This window comes from Sus scrofa, chromosome 13 (assembly GCF_054392235.1).
Source record: "Sus scrofa isolate SSC_HxYL_T2T_F1_AM1 chromosome 13, Sscrofa_HxYL_maternal_Yorkshire_Landrace_v2.0, whole genome shotgun sequence".
In the NCBI taxonomy this organism is placed as follows: Eukaryota; Metazoa; Chordata; class Mammalia; order Artiodactyla; family Suidae; genus Sus; species Sus scrofa.
The window spans coordinates 74,590,657-74,612,762 of record NC_139395.1 but is presented as its reverse complement, the minus strand read 5'-3'; the positions used below and the strand labels follow the sequence as shown (position 1 = coordinate 74,612,762).

The window sequence follows — 22,106 nt, the reverse complement described above, 5'->3', positions numbered from 1 at the left end:
AAGTTTCCTTGCCATTTCCAGTTCCTCTTGGCTGCTCACATTATTTGGCCTGTGGACCCTTCTATCTTCAAAGCTAGCAATGGCTGCTGGAGTCTATCTCACAATGGCTTCACTCTGACATGGTCACTTTGCCTTCATCTTTCACATTTAAAGGATCCTGTGAATACATTGGATATTGGCTAATCCAGGATGATCTTTTTAAAGTCAGCTGATTAACAAAGTTATTTTTATTTGCAACCAAAATTCCCCTTGCCATGTGACATTACATATTCACAGGTGTGGGGGATTGGGTATAGACTTTGGGGGGGGGTGGTATTATTCTGCCAACCATGGTCTGCAACCTTACAGGCATATAATACTCCCAATTTAAAGTTATTTAAATTATTCTATCTTATTCTAATGGTTATTCTAATGATTCTACAATTATAGCTAATTATGGCTTTAAATTGCCTTTCTCTAATGACTAATAATGTTGAACATCTTCTCATGTATTTCTTTAGAATCATAAGTCTTTTTTGTTGAAATATTTGTGTAAATTTTTGCCTATATAAAAAGTGAGTTGTTTATTTTTTTATTATAGAGTTTGAGAATTCTTTATATATTCTTGATTGTGGACTTTTATCAAATAGAGATTTTGCAAATATTTTTCTTCAGTCTATGGCTTTTCATTTTAACAGTCTTTTTGAAAATACAATTTTAATTTTAATCATGTCCAATTTATCATTCATTTTATGAATTATGCTTTTTGTATCCTAAAAAATCTCTGTCTACCCAAGGTCACAGAGATTTTCTTCTGTTTTCTTCTACAAATTTTATAGGTTTAGGCATTCCACTTGGATCTATGATTCATTTTGTATTAAATTTTTATTAAATTTAGCAAACCTGAGTTGAGATTTATTTTTTGAACATGGATAGCTAATTGTCTCAGGACAATTTCTTGGAAAGAAGAAATTTAATTTTGACCTTCATATATTTCTTTCATTTAAAAGAGCCTGAAGGAAAACTTTTTACAAACTTTTGATTTTTCATTACTTCAAAACTTTTCAGCTGTTTTTGATTCTTCATTACGTATGTGCTAATGACAACACATTCTTGAAAGTGAAATATTTATTCATTACAGACCAGGTTAGACACATACCAAGATAGTCGATACACATCCCTAGATTTACAATGAATAATTGATTTCTCAGTGTCATGAATTGAGTCTAAATAATTTGATTATGTATTTAGCTAGTAATGGAAACTCATTAGCAGAATTCCATTTCATGCTTGTTTGCACCTGCAAACAATTTCTTCTTGTTTAAAGGATTGTTCCATTTGGTCTGGCTGATATAATTTTGCTCAGTAACACTGAAGTGATGACCATCACTCAAGCTCTTCTGGAAAGTATGAAGAGATTTCAATCATCCCTTCCCACCTGGCTTATTTACTGCTCCATTCCACCCTGGTGTCTTCCTGCCACAGAAAACTTGGACTTATGACGTTCAAACTCGGTCAGATTACAAAGCCACAGTCATCAAAACAGCGTGGTACTGGTACCAAAACAGACAGACCAATGGAACAGAATAGAGAACCCGGAAATAAACCCTGACACCTATGGTCAATTAATCTTTGACAAGGGAGGCAAGAACATAAAATGGGAAAAAAGAAAGTATATTCAGCAAGCATTGCTGGGAAACCTGGACAGCTGCATGCAAAGCAATGAAACTAGAACACACCCTCACGCCATGCACAAAAATAAACTCCAAATGGCTGAAAGACTTCAATATACGACAGGACACCATCAAACTCCTAGAAGAAAACATAGGCAAAACACTCTCGGACATCAACATCAGGAATATTTTCTCAGGTCAGTCTCCCAAAGCAATAGAAATTAGAGCAAAAATAAACCCATGGGACCTCATCAAACTGAAAAGCTTTTGCACAGCAAAGGAAACCCAAAAGAAACCAAAAAGACAACTTTCAGAATGGGAGAAAATAGTTTCAAATGATGCAACGGACAAGGGCTTAATCTCTAGAATATATAAGCAACGTATACAACTCAACAGCAAAAAAGCCAATCAACCAATGGAAAAATGGGCAAAAGACCTGAATAGATTGTTCTCCAAGGAAGATATACAGATGGCCAGCAAACACATGAAAAAATGCTCAACATCGCTGATTATAAGAGAACTGCAAATCAAAACTACCATGAGATACCACCTCACACCAGTCAGAATGGCCCTCATTAAGAAGTCCACAAATAACAAGTGCTGGAGGGGCTGTGGAGAAAAGGGAACCCTCCTGCACTGTTGGTGGGAATGCCAACTGGTACAGCCACTATGGAGAACAGTTTGGAGATACCTTAGAAATCTACACATAGAACTTCCATATGACCCCGCAATCCCACTCTTGGGCATCTATCCGGACAAAACTCTACTTAAAAGAGACACGTGCACCCGCATGTTCATTGCAGCACTATCCACAATAGCCAGGACATGGAAACAACCCACATGTCCATCGACAGATGATTGGATTCGGAAGAAGTGGTATATATACACAATGGAATACTACTCAGCCATAAAAAAGAATGACATAATGCCATTTGCAGCAACATGGATGGAACTAGAGACTCTCATCCTGAGTGAAATGAGCCAGAAAGACAAAGACAAATACCATATGATATCACTTATAACTGGAATCTAATACCCAGCACAAATGAACATCTCCTCAGAAAAGAAAATCATGGACTTAGAAAATACACTTGTGTCTGCCAGATGGGAGAGGGAGGGAGTGGGAGGGATCGGGAGCTTGGGGTTATCAGACACAACTTAGAATAGATTTACAAGGCGATCCTGCTGAGTAGCATTGAGAACTATGTTTAGATACTCATATTGCAAAGGGTGGGGGAAAAAATGTGTACATGTAAGGACAACTTGATCCCCTTACTGTACAGTGGGAAAAAAAATAAATTAATAAAAAAAAAAAACAACTCTGTCAGTTTGATTCTAGAGGAGACTCTTGTAATCATCACATTACACAGCCATTTTTCTACGAAATCCTAAAAAAAAAAAAAAGAAGAAGAAGAAGACATGTGGTGTAGGAGCTCTGGATGCTGAACATGTGTGTTTGTATGCATGTGGTGGGAGTGCAGGTCTGGATCCTGTTAATGATTTAACAATAACAGGATAATTTGAACACTGCTAATCTTGTCCAATGATATGATTGTGTAAGAAGGAATTAGCAGCCCAGAGAGGTCAATGATTTGCTCTAGGTCACACAGCTGGTTAGTGACTGAGGAGTCTCCTGACTCCTGGTCAAGTGTTCCTTCCTCAACAAAGTGCCATCTCACAATTTAGAGCTCATTTAATACAAATATCTATCATTTTAACCCATGCAAGACAAAATCTATTAGAAAATGTATCTATTAAGTTGGATTTCCCTTTTCTATGCCATATTTTTCCATTTTAAAAATAAATACTATTGTAGTTCCCATAGTGGCTCAGCACATTAAGAACCCGGCTAGTATCTATGAGGATGCGGGTTCAATCCCTGGCCCCATTCAGTGGGTTAAGGACCCAGTCTTGCTGTGAGCTGTGTATAGGTCGCAGTTATGGCTTGGATCCCATGTTGCTATGGCTGAGGCTTATGCTGGCAGCCACAGCTCCGATTTGACTCCTAGCCTGGGAACTTCCATATGCTGTGGGTGCTGCCCTAAAAAGAAAAAAATATTAATAATAACTTATGAATAAATAAATTTTATTATATTCAAAGGAGAGGTATGGATCCCAAAGAGATGAGTTCTAGAAGGGTAAATAAAGACCCAGCTGTTCCCACAATTTGGGCTTTGGCCATCCTCCATTTTTCTGACACTTTTTTTGAATAGTGTTTACTACATGTTTTATAGGCCCAATAACCTATATTAGATTCTATACCAGAGAAATGAATTTAATTTGCATTTTATAGGCACCACTTGCTTGCATTCTTCCTTCTATTCAAAGTCTCTTTCAGTCCCCTGGAATCCCGTGCTGTATTGGAACCCCAAGTACACTTCACTTCCACTGAGAACAGCACAGCAGACCTAGCTAGGAACAAAGACTCAGCTGATCTTCCTCCTAATAAATCCCAGGAAAATACTACAGCAATAGTCTCTGATAAAGTAATACAGACCAATTAAGAGCTCAGCATAGTAAGGTGCTAAAAAATGAAGTATGTGAATTTCACTGTATATAGTCTCACATTACCCAAGAGCAAATGGATTTCTACATTATCTCATTACAGAGGACAAGAATAAGAATTGGTGGCTTTAAGTAGCTTTCAACAGAAGGTGGGTGCAATATGGTCTTAGTTTATTAATGTGAGTCTGATCCTTTTAGTTGCACTGAATTCCTATAGACATTCCAGGATCTGGTCAGAATATCCAGTTGGCACATCTTTCACTAAAAAGTGACTACATAGCAGGGATGTACTTGCTTCATCCAGTAATTTATTGAGTACCTACTATGTGCCAGAACTGGACTTAATGTTTTTCATCGATTATCTCACTAAGTCCCACATAACATTCCTGGATAGCAATCATTATTACAATGGTTTTATCTTTTTAAAACCCTATTAAGATTTTAAAGAGACTGGAGTTCCCTTTGTGGCTCAGTGGTTAATGAACCCAACTAGGATCCATGAGGATGTGGGTTTGATCCCTGGCCTCAATGGGTTAAGGATCTAGCATTGCCATGAGCTGTGGTGTAAGTTGCAGACACAGCTCCGATTCTGTGTTGCTGTGGCTGTGGTGTAAGCTGGCAGCTACAGCTCTGATTTGACCCCTAGCCTGGATACTTCCATATGCTGCAGGTGTGGCCCTGGGGAAAAAAAAGATTTAAAAGACACTGAAGAGATTAATTGCTCAAGTTCACATGTGTATTAAGGAGTAGAAGCAGAATTAGACACAGAAATATCTAATCCTACAATGCAGACTTTCTTCTGTAGATTACATTATCTTCAGAGGTAGTTGTGATCCCAAAATAGCACGGTCGAACTAGGCTGACCAAGATATCAAATTTATGTAGTTTGAAGTTTTTAGATGCATAACTATTCAAGATTGTTATAACCCCTGGTAACATTTATTTGTCTTAATTCAACTTTACTTAACATTTCCACTCCACAGGCCAGAATATGCGATGGAGAAAAGATAGCCCTGTTCAGTAAGTGGTGCGGGGAAAACTGGACAGCCACATGTAAAAGAATGAAACTAGAACACTTCCTAACACCATACACAAAAATAAACTCAAAATGGATTAAAGACCTAGATATAAGACCAGATACTATAAAACTCTTAGAGAAAAACGTAGGCCAAACACTCTTTGACATAAATGACAGCAACCTCTTCCCAGATACGCCTCTTAGATTAGTGACAATAAAAACAAAAATAAACAAATGTGACTTAATTAAACTTAAAAGTTTCTGCACAACAAAGGAAACCCTAAATAAAATGAAAAGACAACCCACAGAATGGGAGAAAATTTTTGCAAATGGATCAACTGACAAGGGATTAATCTTCAAAATTTATAAACACCTTCTGCAGCTCAATACCAAAAAAAAAACCCTCAAAAAATGGGCAGAAGATCTAAACAGATAATTCTCCAAAGAAGACATACATATGGCCAAAAAACATGAAAAATGTTCAACATCACTCATTATTAGAGAAATGCAAATCAAAACCACTATGAGGTACCACCTTACACCAGCCAGAATGGCCATCATCCAAAAGTCTACGAAGAATAATTGCTGGAGAGAGTGTGGAGAAAAAGGAACACTTTACACTATTGGTGGGATTGTAAATTGGTGCAACCATTGTGGAAAACAGTATGGAGATTCCTGAGAAAACCAAAAATAGAATTACCATTTGATCCAGCAATCCCACTCCTGGGCATCTATCCAGAGAAAACCATGGCTCGAAAAGACAAATATTTTAGGCCTTGCAGGCAGTGTGGTTTCTGCCATGACTATTCAGTATTGTTAGTGTAACAGTAAAGAATCCATAAACAATACATAAAGGAAAAAAGAAAAGAAAAGACACGTGTTCTCCAGTGTTCATTGCTAGCACTATTTTCAATAGCCAAGACATGGAAACAACCTAAATGTCTATTGACAGAGGAGTGGAGAAAGAAGATGTAGTAAGATTCCATACACAATGGGATATTACTCAGCCATTAAGAGGAAAGAAATAAAGGCATCTGTAGCAACATGGATGGACCTAGAAATTATCATGGTGAGTGAAGTCAGTCAGACAATGAGACATCAACATCGAATGCTATCATTTACATGTTAAAAAAAGGATACAATGAACTTCTTTGTAGAACAGATACTGACTCACAGACTTTGAAAAACCTAATGGTTTCCAAAGGGGACAGGTTGGGATGTGGGGGGATGCACTGAAGTTTTGGGATGGAAATGCTGTAAAATTTGGTTATGATGATTGTTGTACACCTATAAATGTAATAAGATCCATTAAGTAATAAAAGAATTAGGCACAAGACCATCTAATCCTACAATGCAGACTCCCTTCTGTAGATCATGTTATCTTCAGAAGTAGGTGTGACGCCAACATAGCAGAGTCAAACTAGGCTGACCAAGATGTCAAGTTTGTCACCCAAGCTTGAACCATTCATCTCCTTAGAGATTTTGAATATGCATATTTGGCTAAGACATTACAGATTCATTAACATACAAATAACACTAGCTTCAGGAAGCTCTGATGCCACCTGATCTAACTCCCTTGTTTTACAAGTTCATTCTTTATTCAGTACGTGTTCGCTGAGAATGTGTTGAAGCTGCATAGTACTTAGAGTACCCAACCCTAAATGCCCTTAAGAAGACTGCTGTGTAATGGAAGCAAATGAAAGAATACAGATCATTTAAGAGTCCTGGTGATGTGAGAGTTGAGTGGTAGGGGTTTAATGGAACATAATGAGTAGCCACTCAGTGCAGGTTTTGGGGGGTCTAAGAGAAGATAATATCTTTGTTGAGTCCTGGGAAATATACAAAAGAACCAGAAGAGAGCAACTCAAAAAGTTGAGAATCAAGGCTTCAGGGAAAAGGGACTTGAATTAAACAACTAGGAACTATACTGTTTGAATTTAACTTCTCCCTCCTCCCAGTTCCATGGAGGAGGAGAGGATGGTGGCCTTAGACTTATGTGGCCACAGCTCCAGGCCAGTGCTCTAAGAATCAACTTAGACAATCACAAAGACGAGATGAGGAGGATGAACATATACAAGTAGCATTTGTTGGGAGCTGCTGTGAATTGTGTATTGCAGTCTATAACTGTCATAAGAATTCAAGGGAACGAAGAGACAAATGGGCTAGGACACATGACAGTTATTTTAGTTTGCCCAATATAGTTATCCTCCATCACACGTCATGTGGTACCATAATCTCCCACTTTGACACAAGGATGGACACACACCAGACACAAGCATAGTCAGTTATGGTATCCAGTCATCCTGGACACAGCTGTTGTCCCAAGCAGAACCAGCTAGAGCACCTCTCTGGGACTGATAAACAGAAACTGGAAAAAAGGCCATGTCTCTCCAATGAGGTTTCTAAACCAGGAAGAAGTGAATCTCAGGTGACAATAGACATTTTCCTTTCCTTCCAGAGAATGCCCTCCTGCCCCCTGAATCCAAGTAGAGACCCAGAGAAATGAGATGTTGAGTCACAGCAGCACTGATTTCCTGGTCTAGTCCATGAGACTCAGGTTCCACAGTTCTTTCAGTTTTCTGAGCCACTCCTGGGCCTCTCCCAGCTGGTAAGTCAATGCATCTCATTCTTGTTGGTTGACTTGTTTTAGACTAATATGAGATGGATAACTTGTAATTGCAGAAGAATCCTAACAAATAGAAATCAGTAAAGAATAAATCCAAATATCATTGTATGTATGTGAACTTCTTTATCCTCCTAAAAATTTTAAGATTGAGGTGAAACAGTAATATCATTAGCTCTCTATCAAACTAAAGAAGGACAGAAGGTATAATGATACTCAGGGCTGTTTAAGGAAGAGAACTTTCACAAACACTTAGTGGTATTGGAACTTGGAAAGCCATTTGAAAATATGTATCAGCATTTGACATGTGCATTCCTTTTAATCTAGCAATTCCTCCCCTAGTAATTGATTCTAAGGAAATAATTGTATACGCTTACAAAGGTTATGTACAAAAATGTTTATTGCAGAATTGTTCTTAATGACAAAAAATTAGAGTAAGCCCAAATGTCCTTATTTGGGGAATTTTTTTGAAGTAGCCTTGATTTACAATGTTATATATTTTGTGCGTACAGGATTATATTTCTACGTCTGTGAACCATAAACGTGCTCACCACCAAAAATGTGTTCTCTATCCATGACCATACAATTGATACCCCTTTACCCATTTCTCCTTCCTCCCAGCCCCTTCCCATTTGGTAACCACCATTCAGTTCTTAGCATCTACATGTTTGTTCTGGTTTGATTTGGTTTGTTCATTTATTTGAGAAGGTTTTGTTTCTTATTAGTTTTTTTACATTCCACATATGAGTGAAATAATACACTATTTATCTTTCTTCATCTGACTTACCTCAGTTAACACAATACCCTTAAGGTCCATCCATGTTGTCACAAATGGCAAGATTTCATCTTTTTTATGGCCGAATGGTATTCCATTATGTATATGTATACACCATATCTTCCTTATCTATTAATAAATTGATGAATATTTAGGTTGTTTCCATTCTTAGCTATTGTAGATATCATTCAGATTAGTTTTTTCATAGCATTTAATACTCAGAAGCAGGATAGCTGGGTCATTTGGTAGTACTATTCTTACTTTTTCAGGAAATTCCATTTTCTTTCATAGTGGCCGCACCAGTTTACATCCCCACTAGCAGTGTATGAGGGTTTTCTTTTTCTCCACACCTCAACAATTGCTATTTCTTGACTTTTTATAGTAGCTATATTCATAGTTGTGAGGAAATAGCTCACTGCAGTTTTGATTTTCATTTCCCTAATCATTAAGGATTTGAACATCTCTTCACTTGCCTGTTGGCCATATTTGTATCTTCATTTAAAAAAATATCTGTTTAGGGAGTTTCCATTGTGCTGCAGAGGAAAGAATCTGACTAGTATCCATGAGGATGCAGGTTCAATCCCTGGCCTTGCGCAGTGGGTCAGGGATCTGGCATTGCCATGAGCTATGATACAGGTTGCAAACACTGATCATATCCCCTGCTACTAGAGCTGTGGTGAAGGCCAGCAACTGTAGCTCCAATTCGACCCCTAGCCTGGGACCTTACATATGCCACAGGTGCAACCCTGAAAAGCAAAACAACAACAACAACAAAAATCTGCTTAGCTGATTCATTCATGTTTTATTTGGGTTTTTTGGGTTTTTTTGTTGTTGAATTGTATGAGTTCTCCATATATTTTGGATATGAACCCCTTATCTGATATGTCTTCTGCCATTCAATAGGTTGTCTTTTCATTTTATTAATGATTTCCTTGCTGTTTAGAAGCTTTTTAGTTTGATATAATCCCATTTGTTTATTTTTGCTTTTGTTTCCCTTGCCTGAAGTGGCATATCTAGAAAGATATTGCCAAGGCTAATGTCAAAGAATATACTACATATGTTTTCTTCTGGAAGTTTTATGGGTTCAGGTCTACAAGTTTTTAAATCATTTTGAGTTAATATTTGTATATGGTATGAGACAGTAGTCTAGTTTCATCTTTTTGCACTTGTCTGTTCAGTTTGGGGAAACTGATTTTTTAAATGATGGTATGGTGATAGAGTGGAATATTATTCAATGATTATAACGATAACAGCCGATCCTTATGCAGTGACATGGGAAAAAGTCTACAGTGTACTGTCACATGATCAAAACGGAATAGGAAATATAGTGTGACCTATTTTTCATTTAAGATGTATATGTTTATTTTTATGCATAAAAGAATCTGGAAGGTCTGGGTCTCGTTGCAACTCAGGATAGTGAAGGAAATTTTGCTTCTGCTGAATTATTTCGCAAAAATTTTCTATTATTCAAAATTCAAAAATATGTTGCCATACTCTTGTAGAGGGAAAGGATGTAAGAAAAGAATGAGACCAGTAGCCTTGGGAACGATCACATTATGGAAGAAGTGAGCTACTTAGGCTTTAGTTAAACCTTCCTTGAATGCAGAGTAGCTTCAGATTCACTGACTTGTTTAGAAGGAGCATATAAAATTTTCACATATTTTCAAAAAAATAGGAGCTCATCTGCAGCTGAGTTAAATTTCCACACCTTTTCCCCTTTTGTGCCAAGTGCACCACTATTAGAAGTAGACCTATATGTCCAGCCCCTTACTCCACTAATAGTCATTTTGATTTGCTGAATTCACTGACATAACTCCATCCTTGGGATTTTTAGAACACTAGTAGTATTTACTGGGAGGGCAAAGATGTTTTAAGTTTCCCCACTTTTTAGGTGGAGTCATTTGAAATTACCACCACTGAACCACTTTGAAATTACCACAAAACTGAACCACAAGGTCAACCTATGACTCATCAAAATACATTCTCTAATACTGAAATGTATGTCTTATATGATCTCTATGAAATGGTGTCTTCAGCAGCCCATAACTACTGATCAACAAATTCAGTCTGAGGGGGGGCGTATCTGGTTTCCCAGGTTTGGATGATGTAAAAAGTCATGCTTGTGCATCTGAAGTGTGTACATTTGCTGGTATTATTTCAAAACGTTTGGTAGAAACTCATTTGAAAGCTCTGCTCCAGCCACAGCAGGGCGTTTCACCCGCCTGTAACACACCGATTTCTATCCCTACTCTATTTTTTCATACTTAGCAAAGGAACTTTTAGTATATCTTATTGTTTTTACTTCAAAGAACTGTTAAACACAGAGGCAGAGCATAAAAATAAAACCATGGAGTTTCTCAGAAGCTAAAGCATGCTCTGTCGAAGATGTGAGAGCAAAGCTAAATCAAATAATGACTTGTACTTTTTAGGTGGCCTAAGTTATAAATTGCAAGGCAGCAAGATAATTAAGAATAATGTTCGAAAAAGTAGAATCAACATAAATCATATAAAAAGTATAACAAGATTTATCAACTGGACCAATTTTGAGGCAGGTTTTAAGTTGACTGTGTTTGGAAGGCACCAAAGCAAATGATTAGATACAATATTCAGCTTAATGTGCAGGAAAAGCAATTGGGATGAAGCAAATCAGTTTCCTGAATCTAATGCAGGGAATATGGAGGGGTTTATTAAACATAAAATTAAATTTAGATTTATGGCCACTGTTGATCCACTAGGAAGAAACTGACATTATCATACCATTATTTTTTAATTTCTAGCTCCAGATGCCTTATAAAACAAACAAAAAATAGATTGAACGAAAAAGTCAACACCAGTTTCAGAATAATTTTTTGCCTTTTCCCATGATTATTTCAATCTATACTCATTTATTCCCTATGTGGGTGTCACAGAGAGTGCACGGAATTATGGAACATTATGCTAAGGTGGAGATGAGACATGGGGGAAGACATTTTCTAATATTGACCTTTTTATATAAATGAACCAAGTTATTAACATTTTATTTTTTTATTTTTTTTTTGGCCATCATTTTTTTAATTTAATTTATTTATTTTTTTTGTTTGTTTTCCCACTGTACAGCAAGGGGATCAAGTTATCCTTACATGTATACATTACAATTACATTTTTTCCCCACCCTTTGTTCTGTTACAACATGAGTGTCTGGACATAGTTCTCAATGCTATTCAGGAGGATCTCCTTGTAACATTTTAAAAGATTTTTTCAGGACCAACAATGCTAGAAGCAGTAGAATTTGTCTAGAGAAAGTAACATTGGATGTCAATTTCTCAGATGTAGTTTCTAAGCAAAGATGCACTGAGGCATAAGGATAAGCAGAGTGGACAGATGTGGGCGTTATCTGAGAGGGGTTGTCATTCCCAAATACCAGAGAGAGTGGAATTCACCTACTTCCTTTGAGGAGATGCTTCTGAGTCCTGGTGTGACAAGGCTGTGTCCCCCTTTCAGACTGTCCCCCTTTCTGCTACTTTGCCTAGGAGACCCAACACAGAGTGCAAATGAAACCAGTGTAAGGTAGAACCCCAGAGAAGGATGTGACCAGAGTTTTACCATTTAAGAATCTGAAAGGTGATTAGGTTATGAATCTCAAGCTCTCTGGAGAAGGCAGGGAACAGAAGTGATTGGCCCTATCCCAGAATAAGCCAGCTGCTGAGTTTTTGTGAAGGGTGAGTTTATTTTCCAGAGTCATGTGCCAGGACCTCTGCTGTTGCTCAGAGTTGTCAGAAGTCCCAGATATTCCATTCCTATGATTGTCTGGGAGCAGACCCACCTGTCACCTCTAATGGAGTCCTAAATCTTGATTCCCAGGTATGAATACAGTTCCCTGGTGCAATTTGCACCTGTCTGAATTGTCAAGACTTTGTGCCTTGGCTCCTGACTCAGAGTATCTACAGATCCCTTCTGGTTTGCAGACCTCTCTTCATTGTCATATCAAGGCCACCTTGTCCATTTGCCATCCATAGCCTATCAGGGAATTAACTGCATCTTCACCTACTCTGCTCTGAAGGATTTAGAGAGAGCCTGTCTCACCTCAGAGGGGCTGGAATGAGAAGAGTGTAAGGCAGATGGATGGACATTGGTGTTTTATCTTGACCATTAGCTAATGTTGTTAGCACTAAGCAGAAAAGTAGTTTCCATTCCTTTCCCACACACCCCCAGCCACAACCCAGGAGTTCATAGAATGTCCCAGTGAGCCCCAAGTCATGTGTCCACAATGGCAGTATTTGTTTACAGTATGCTCGTGATACATCACAATAAGCTAACAACTGAAAGTACCCAAGAAGGGTTTTCAGTGGTCTAAATACGTATGTGATGACTGTTTGAGTAACATGACTCTCACATTGCATCAAACTCATGAATTTATGGATTGTGTAGGATGAGGCTATGGTAAAAGCGATGGGTTTATTTCAAGAATAAAAGTACAAGACGTCCAGAGATATTGAAAAATAATGAAGGGCTGCACAAATGACTGGTGGTCAAGAAAGCTCACAGTAGAGGACATAATGAAACACCTGCAATAGAAGACCTGGATGGTTTTGCCAGGAACCTTGTGCCCATCTGGATCCTTGATGCTCTATACCACTGTAGAGATTGACATGATGGCAGGGTGAAGCAAACTTTCCTGTTTCCAAAACACCCCACACATCGAATCATGAGCCTGTGTCAGAATGTGGGATAAAAATGAGTCCAGTTGTGTTTGCCACCTTTGGACCGAGGTCCCAGCTTCTGTCTTCGACCCTCAACATGAAAGAGCTGATGACATATTTCCCGGTATCATGGTGTTTTGGGGTCCTTCTAGGGATAGCTTTGCTGATGGGCAGAGGGGGTTCATTGAGGGACTCAAAAGTGAGTTTCTCCCACCCACCCCTAGTAGGGATCAAGGCAGTTTGGGGGTAAAATTTTTCTCCATCAGGATCTATAACGATAGCAGTCAACATTTGGAGTGACTCTAGGAGTGAGGATCTGTAATATGTGAAACTATTCCTGAATCAACATTGTTATGGATACTCAGAAGTTTTCCTTATTTCCTTTGTGGTTCTGATCTTTGTTAAAACTGCTTGAGGTTATTTGTCTAGCAGGTGAGGAGGTACTGAATACAAAGGGAAAATGCTTATGTAGTAAGTGAATTGGTTTCCTAGGGCTGCTATAACAAATCACAAATTTGGTGGCTTAAAAAAATAGTAACATAGTGTCTCACAGTTCTGGAAGTTCAAAATCAATGTGTCATCAGGACCATGTTTCCTCTGGAGGTGCTGAGGGAGAACCCTTTTCTTGCCTCCTCTAGTTTTTGGGGAGCTCTTGGCATTTCTCAGCATGCCATGACTTGCGACCACATCACTCCAATCCCCGCCTTCATCTTCACATCATTTATCTTTTGTTTCTTAGAAGGACACTTGTCACTGAATTTAGAACCCAACCCAGATAATGCAAGAAAATCTCTCTACCACAAAATCTTTAACTACATCTTCAAAGATTCTTCTTCTGAACAAGGTAACATTCATAGTTTCAGGGTAGATTAGTCAGTTTTCCAAAGAAACTGGGTGTGTGTGTATGTGAGTGCATGCATGTGAGAAAGATTGACTGATTATTGAAAAATTTATTTTAGAACTTCCTGTTGTGGCTCAGCAGGTAAAGAACCCTACGTAGTCTCCATGAGGATGTGGATTCGATCCCTGGTTTTGCTCAGTGGGTTAAGGATCCAGCATTGCCGCAAAAGCTGCGTCCTAGGTCACAGTTGCAGCTTGGAACCAGTGCTGCCATTGCTGTGGCATAAGCTGGCAGCTGCAGCCCCAATTCTACCCGTAGCCTAGGGACTTCCACATGCTGCAGATAAGGCTGTAAAAAGAAAAAGAAAATTATTTTAAGGAATCAGATGATGCTGCTGTGGAGGGGCTTGGTGAGTCCAAAAACTGCAGGGTAGGCCAGCAGACTAGAGACCTATAGAAAAGTTGTAGTTCAAGTGCACATGTAGTTTGCAGGCAGAATTCCTTCATGCTTGCACAGGTCAGTCTTTTTTCTGTTAAGACTTTCAGCTAGATTGGATGAGGCCCACCCACATTATGGAGAGTAATCTGCTTTATTCAGAGTCTACTTATTTCAGTGTTAACTCATCCCAGAAATACTTAACAGAAAAATATGGAACAATGTTTGCCCAAATATTTGGGCACCATGGGCCAACCAAGTCGACACTTTAACAAGCACACATGATTTTGATGCAGATATACTTTGGAGAGCCATTATCAACCTTCCATAATAAATACTTATTTATGTACTGGGCTAACCTTTTATATATATTAACTCATTTAAATATCCACAACTTCAGAGGGAGAATATTACTATATCACATTACAAATAAAGAAAGTGAAACAGGGAAGATAAGGAATTTGACTATAATCATACAGTTTCCAAGTGATGAAGCCAGGATTTAGACTCAAGCAGTCTGGTTTAATCCATCAAGTCTGAATTAAGGGGTCATATTTCTGCTAAATCCCCATCTTTGTTGTGTCATAGACCTTTGAATGACATTTAGCATTACATTTGACATTTCCGCCTGGGTATTTTTTACTTGCTAATTCATTATACAAGAATGATAAATACTGAGTGTGGGGCAGCTTCTGTAGTAATTTCTCCCTTCTCTTCTTCTTTCTCTTCCTCTTATGGTAGTGATTATCCACACCCCATTTTGACTTTGTACACCTGCACCAATAGCAGCCTCTACCTTATTTGGTCTTCAACACTTACTGAATCTTGTCTTCCATCAGGCCTTACTCCAGGGGCTGGGGGCCCAGGGACAGCTCTGTATTTGATTTCAGTGCTAAGAGCTGCCTCCTGAACCCACATGTTATCCCTTTATCTTTTCCTGAGCAGTTGCCAGAAATTGGCTCAGAGGAGATAAGAGGGTGACTGACCTCTGATGCAGTTCAGACCTGAAGGGGTCAGTGAGATACTTTGAGTATCTATTGACCTTGGGAGAAAATTGCAAGGCTGTTAAAGTCTATAGAATCATCCAGGCCTTTCCTTATCTCTGGAAAAGACACAGACATCTCTATATCTGGGTAGGGCCAAAAACTTCAGCACATCATAGAGATGAGCCAGACAGATGTAAGCAAAAGTCCAGGTAGAGCTCAGGCAGCTTTAGGCTGCCTTTCCTTCTCAGGCTGCCAGGAGAACAAAGAGAATCTCTATCTTCTACTGGAACTTCATAAAACGAAAGAGTTTTCAGTGTCTCCCTTTTCCTAAAAACTTCTGAAAGATTGAGATTTTAATGGCTAAGTGTTTGTGATTCTCTACTGTGAATTAAACTCTATCATTAAAGTTTAATGATAATCCTTTTGTTATTTCAGTTAGGCTTCCATCTTTTTTAAGTGCTTTCATGCTTGTGATCTGGTTTAGCCTCACAACAACCCCACTGAGTAGATAGGACAGGAAGTTGCCTCATTTTATTGATGAAGAAACTCAGACTGGGAGGAGTTAATTGCCAGTTGAGTCTGAAAAGTAGCAGCAGGCACCTCTGGTTTATACAGGTAAGAACTGCAGTGCTCCCTTGTAATATCTCCGCAGTCCAAATGATTTTCTCAAGCTAAGACCTAACAGTTTCTTGAATAAAGTCAGGTCATTGAAAATGATCTAATATGTTCTATGTGAAAATTAAAGTGCTCTACGTAACTTCAGTCAATTATAACCAATTATGATACAATGAGGGAACTTAGATTAATTTTTATTGCCCTTGGACTTCCCACCATGGCACAGTGGGTTAAGAATCCAACTGCACAGCTTGAGTCACTGCAAAGATACAGGTTCAATCCCCAGCCCTGTACAGTGTGTTAAAGGATCAGGCATTGCTGCAGCTGCAGCTCAGATTCAGTTCCTGGCCCAGGAACTTTCATATGCCATGGGTGCAGCCAGAAAAAAAAATAAAAAATAAAAATGTATTTAATAGTGAAGTCTGATGACAGAAATGAGCCACTTGGAAAAAACTGCTCCAACCTGACCTGATTTACTGGTCAATCTTTACGCCATTGCTACAGGTGAATATAAAATGTGCCCTTCTTGCCTGAGAAAGTATGAATACACATTCAGCATGGAGCGTTTTTAAGTGATTCTTTACTATCACATTATTTGTGCTAACATTTTTAAGTGTGCTAACATTTGTGCTAAATCAGGTTTTACCAGAGCTTCAAGAGCGTGTATACCCCACACATGGAGCTACTTACAAATATACACTCTTTGCAGTTAAAAGCATAAACTTCAATATTGGACCACTTGCATATATTAGTCATAAACTGTGTGACCTTAGATAAATTACTTAATCTAAGGATTGTCTTCCTTTTCCACAGATAGGAAATTATTCATCTGATCTGTTTCAGGGACTTGTTTTGAAGATCAAATGATATAAGGACTACAGAATGGTAGACATAATTATTTGCCCATGGTTAACACACAGTACATATTATTTATTATTGTTATCATTCACGGGGTGGTCTCTTTTACCCATACTGGCTTAGGCAGCAACACAAAGGAGAATATACAAGAGAACCAGAGGGAAAAAAGCAAAAGGCCTGTGTATTACTTTCCTACACACAAACGTAGCGGTAGGAAACAACATAAATTTATTATCTAGAGAGAAGCCTGAAATCAGTTTCACTGGGCTAAAATCAAGGTGTCCACCAACTGCTTACCTCCTGGAGGCTCTGGGGGAGAATCTAATTCCTTGTCCTTTCCAACTTCTAAATTGGTCCCTTCTTCCATCTTCCAAGCCAGCTGGTCAGAGCTCACACAGACACTCCTCTTCTGCAGTCAAATATCCCTCTGCCTCCCTCTTATGAGGACTCTTGTGATAACATTCAACCCACCCAGATAGTCCAGGATAATATCAAGATTCTTTCTCTCCCCCCACCCCTGGCTGTGCCTGCAGCATATGGAAGTTCCCAGGCCAGCAGTCAAACCTGTGCCACAGTAGCAACCCATGCTGCTGCAGTGACAATGCCAGATCCTTAACCCACTGCACCACAAGGAAACTCAAATCTCAAGATTCTTAATCACATTTACAAAGTTCCTTTTGCCATGTAAGGCAACATAGTCACAAATTCTCAGGAGTAGGATGTGCACATCTTTGGCAAGAGGGGATATTATTCAGCCTACCAAAGCTTTTGCCAAATGTATATGCCCTAATGAGCATATGTTTAAAGTTCATAGACTCCATTCATCGGGAGGTCCAACTCAGAGTCTTGTTTCTCATAATTTTGTTGCTATTCCAACAAATTAGTGCTCTAGTTCTTAATAGCCCATTGCCTGCCGAGGCCAGCTCCAGCAGCCAGGGAGTGTACACTTTTCCCGAAGGAGAGGGACACGCATCGGCTTTTGCAATGGAGACAGCCTCTTTGTCCCTTCTTTCAGGGTGCTGGACTGCTCAAATTTTATTGGCATAAGTGGTTGATTATATAGACAGTTTCTAACTACAGATTACTTCATAGTGTTAAAATTACATTGGTTAACTTTTACATGGTACACCAGCTATATATCATGTTCTAAGATCTTTGTTTTAACTAAATTTAGTGAGTACAGTTTAAGGGCAATTAGATACAATACATCATGGGGAAAGGAGGAGACTCAGTACAAATCATCCTATGGCCAGCAAATCTCCACAAGTTGAAGAGGTCATAGACACAAGAATTTGGCATTCACAAATCTTGTTTTTAGACTGGTGCTTATCTTTAAAGCGTTATGGCAAGGAAACGGTGTAATAAAATATAAACCAACTTAACTAGCTATCGCTTAAAAGCTTCTATAACTCATAGCTAGGTGTCTTTTGGTCATGAGTAATATATGTCTAACTTCTATGAACCTCATTAAAATCCTAACTCTAAAGTTTACTATATAACTAGTTAGTAGATAAACACTATGTTTTAATTAAGTTGAATTTAAATAGTGGAAAGTCCTTCAGGATGAAATTCTTATTATATTATTGCTGTAACTTTGTTAAATCACAAATCACCACAGGAAAATAAGAATGGAAAATAAGAATAATAACCAAGTAATCAGGAAAGACTGAGGAAACCTGAATAACAAGTGAATAACAGAAAAGACTAAGTCATCCATGGAACAATCCCCACTCAGTAGCACAAAATGGAAATTGTTTCCTGGAAAATTCAGTTCCCCACCAATGTCAGCAGGTGAGCCTTATTGTCTTCTGGGGCCTTTCCTCGGAATTTGCCATACAGGCAGACATCTTCTTGTTTGGGAATCTGCCCTCGGAATTGCACCATTCAGACAGGCCCCTTTTTCTGATTAGGAGCTTGCCCTCGGAATTGTACCATTCAGGCAAGCTCCCTTCCTCAGCTCCTTATATCTTCTCAGCTCCCCGCAATTGCTAATTAGAAACAGTTAGTCATCCTGTGCCTGGAAAAGCCCTGAACTCAGGGACCTCACTTTTGCCCACATTCCATTGGCCAAAACAGTGTCACATGCCTTCCTTCCTCCCCAGACTCAAAGGACTTAGGAAATATGGGCTGATGCCCAAGAGGTAAAAGAAAGAGTTTCATAAATTTATACCAGCATCTGTCACATTCCCCAGCTGTTGTAATAGTACAATTTAGACATGAGGGCAGAGGAGGGTCCAAGAGGGTAAAAATCTCTGAAAGGGAATAGAAGTATAACTAAGATAAGCTCCCACTTTATAGTCTGCCAAAGACCCATAGAGAAGAGCAGGGAAAGCCTGAGCATATGAAGTCAAATGACTTAATGTGGCTTGGCATAGACAGAGAGCCTTGAAGGGTGAGCCAGACTGTCTCCTGGAAAGACTCAGAATTACTGCAAATGCCCCAGCCAGATCAGAGACCAATGAACTGACCTAGGCTGAATCTGCATAGAAGTTCATTTCCTCCGAGACAGTTCCCTCTGATGCACTGAGAACAATGCAATATCTAGGATACCAGATTGATGCCTTCAACAAGTAAAAAGGAATACCATTTTAGTGAAGGAAAATATCTTCCCATTTTGCTTTCTATACCTGATTGAAAGCAGGAAGAAAACTGAGAATTGGCCTCAGAGAACAGACTCAGGCCAAGGAGCTCTTAGGAAGACTGGCTCACTCAGGTGAGTTTTGTAGCACTTCTCTTTTCTCATCACAAAATAGCTATGTTACTTTTAAAGGCAAGCCTTCCCCTTCCATACTTTTTTTTTATCATAAAGATATTTTATTAAAATTTAATTCTCTTAAGTAACTGAATATTTTGACATTCTATCCAGCCGGTGGTAGAAATAAGCCTAAAATCCAGAGGGCACAAACATTTTCAAGGTTTTTACCATCCTTAATTTACTAAATAACCCCCACAAAAATAGGTTAGCATTATCCACATGACTAATGAGGAAGCAGAAAAATAAGTGACCCGTTTCATCCGGCTGAGGACCAGGAACTACTCCATTAAAAGCCAGAAGCCTTCTCCTCATTCAATGGGTGAAGGCCATCTCAGGTAGACATGGTTCAATGGGATGACAGAGTACAAAGACAATCTATTTTGTTTAGCACATAAATTTCTGTTCTGACTTAAAGTTAAGCTATAGCAAAGAAACAAAAAGCATAAGGACAGTTGAAATGATGGTAGCAGAAGCATTTCTTTTACTACTTTATATATGGGAAACTTTTGAAATTTCTTAGGCCCCAACCATTACTTTACATTAGGGCTTCTTTCATTAAAAAGTATCATAAATAAGAAGTGCAGGCAAGAAGAAAGAACAACATAAAAAATTCAGCAACTGGAGTTCCTGTCATGGCTCAGCTGTAACAAACCCAACTAGTATCCATGAGGATGCAGGTTCGATCCATGGCCTCACTCAGTGGGTTAAGGATCCAGTGTTGCCATGAGCTGTGATGTAGGTCACAGACTTGGCCTTCCATACTTTTATAATTAGTTTTAGATGGGCTGTGGACTATCAGGTTGCCTTTTCTCTGGGTTTGGGAAATTGTGTAATCAAACACAAGTTCATGTGCCTGAACACAGTGAGGCCAAATAAACTGAAATGTTAGAGTTTGGAGCAGAGAAAGGTTGATTGCAGGAGCATGCAAGGAGAATGGGTGGCTGCTGCTAAAAAGCCCCAAACTCCCTAATGGTTTTGGGGGGAAAGTTTTTTACAGGCAAAATTTGGGGTGAGAGCTGCAGTGTGTGTCATTTTCTTCTGATTAGCTGGTGGTGAGGGAGCAGAACAGTGCTCCAGGAATCATGTGCTCAGCCTGAAGTTTCCATCCTCCACCTGGGTGGGGGGCTTAGTTCTGCAGAAGAGCTCAAAGATATTGTTATGTGTATCCCTTGAGGAGGAACCAGGACTCTGCCCCAAGGCTGTACTATTGTTTCTTGACTGCTTCTCCCTGGTCTCTGTACCCCCTCCCTTCCTTGAGTAGCAATGGTTTCAACTTACCCTTTGGATCTTAGAGAAGGTCAAGGAGGCTGAATGAAGACTTTCCTTACAAACAAGAAATGGGGGACACAGAAAGGCCTTTGTAACCAGGACGACCCCACAGAGTCATGCTCAGTTTCATCAGAAAAATTAAGCTTAAATGCAAAATCACCTCCAAGTTACCGTTACCAGGTGTTTTGGTAAAGTAAAACAATTGATGAAGAAAGAAATAAACCAGGCACTCTTATAGAAAATAAAAACTGCAGGCTAGGGTATGGATAGTAAAGCCTTTGCAATCTTTTCAGCATGTCTGAATAATTTGAAATCAGAATTTTAGGGCCTATTCTCTAGTTTTAAAATAGCCAAGGTCTATGTTCCTTAGCTATTATCTGGCACCAGGGGGTCTTGCTTTGCGCTTCTGTGGTCCTCAGGGTTGTTGAACTGTGACCTTTTCTGTAGAGTGAAGAATGCTTCCTCTTCCTTGTTTTGGGGGTTTTACTTCAGCAGAAGATCTTTAAGATACTATTGTGTGTACCCCTTGAGGAGGAACCAGGATCCTGCCCCAAGGCTGCACTAGTATTTCTTGACTGTTCCTCCCTTGTCTCTGCATCCTCTTCCTTCCCTGACTGGCAAATGTTAGAACCAGCAATTTGGGACTCAGCGGATGGGCTGTTTGCCTGCCTATCAGACAAGTCCTCTTGGCTAAACTCACAAACCTCTAGAGTCTAAGAAAAAATTAGAAATGTCAAGGGAAGAGATCCCCTGTGACTCTTTCTACACAGTGATTTTTTTTTTTAACACAGTGATATTTTTAGAATCTTATACCATTTTTAGGGAGAGCAAGAGAGAGGGAGAGAAGTAAGAGAGAGATTTCACTTCCATGGAAGATTGCTAAGTGCCTGCAAGACACAGCATCAAAGAAAGACCAGCTTTGCTTTTGAGAATTGGCAGTTCGTTTTTTACCTTTTGTCGCAAGTGTAGTGTGCCAAGTGTGCTAACTACTTTACATCAGTTATCTCATATAACCCTCAAATGGCAACTTTATGAGCAGATGCAGTTATCATCACCATTTCTAAATCACCACACGGTCATTTGGTTCTAAAGTCC

The 22,106-nt window shown here is 39.0% G+C and overlaps 1 long non-coding RNA gene across 6 annotated transcripts in view; it reads left to right on the top strand.

Moving 5' to 3' along the window:
• The window catches only part of LOC106505658 (uncharacterized), a 1,202,834-nt gene that overhangs the window by 1,123,416 nt on the left and 57,312 nt on the right, over positions 1 to 22,106 (top strand). For 5 of the 6 annotated variants that reach the window (XR_014823614.1, XR_014823616.1, XR_014823615.1 and 2 more), the window contains one exon: positions 7,634 to 7,783. The exons of the other annotated variant lie outside the window; for it this stretch is intronic. This is a non-coding gene — a long non-coding RNA (uncharacterized LOC106505658). The remainder of the gene's footprint in view (positions 1 to 7,633; positions 7,784 to 22,106) is intronic. 6 annotated transcript variants of the gene reach the window in all.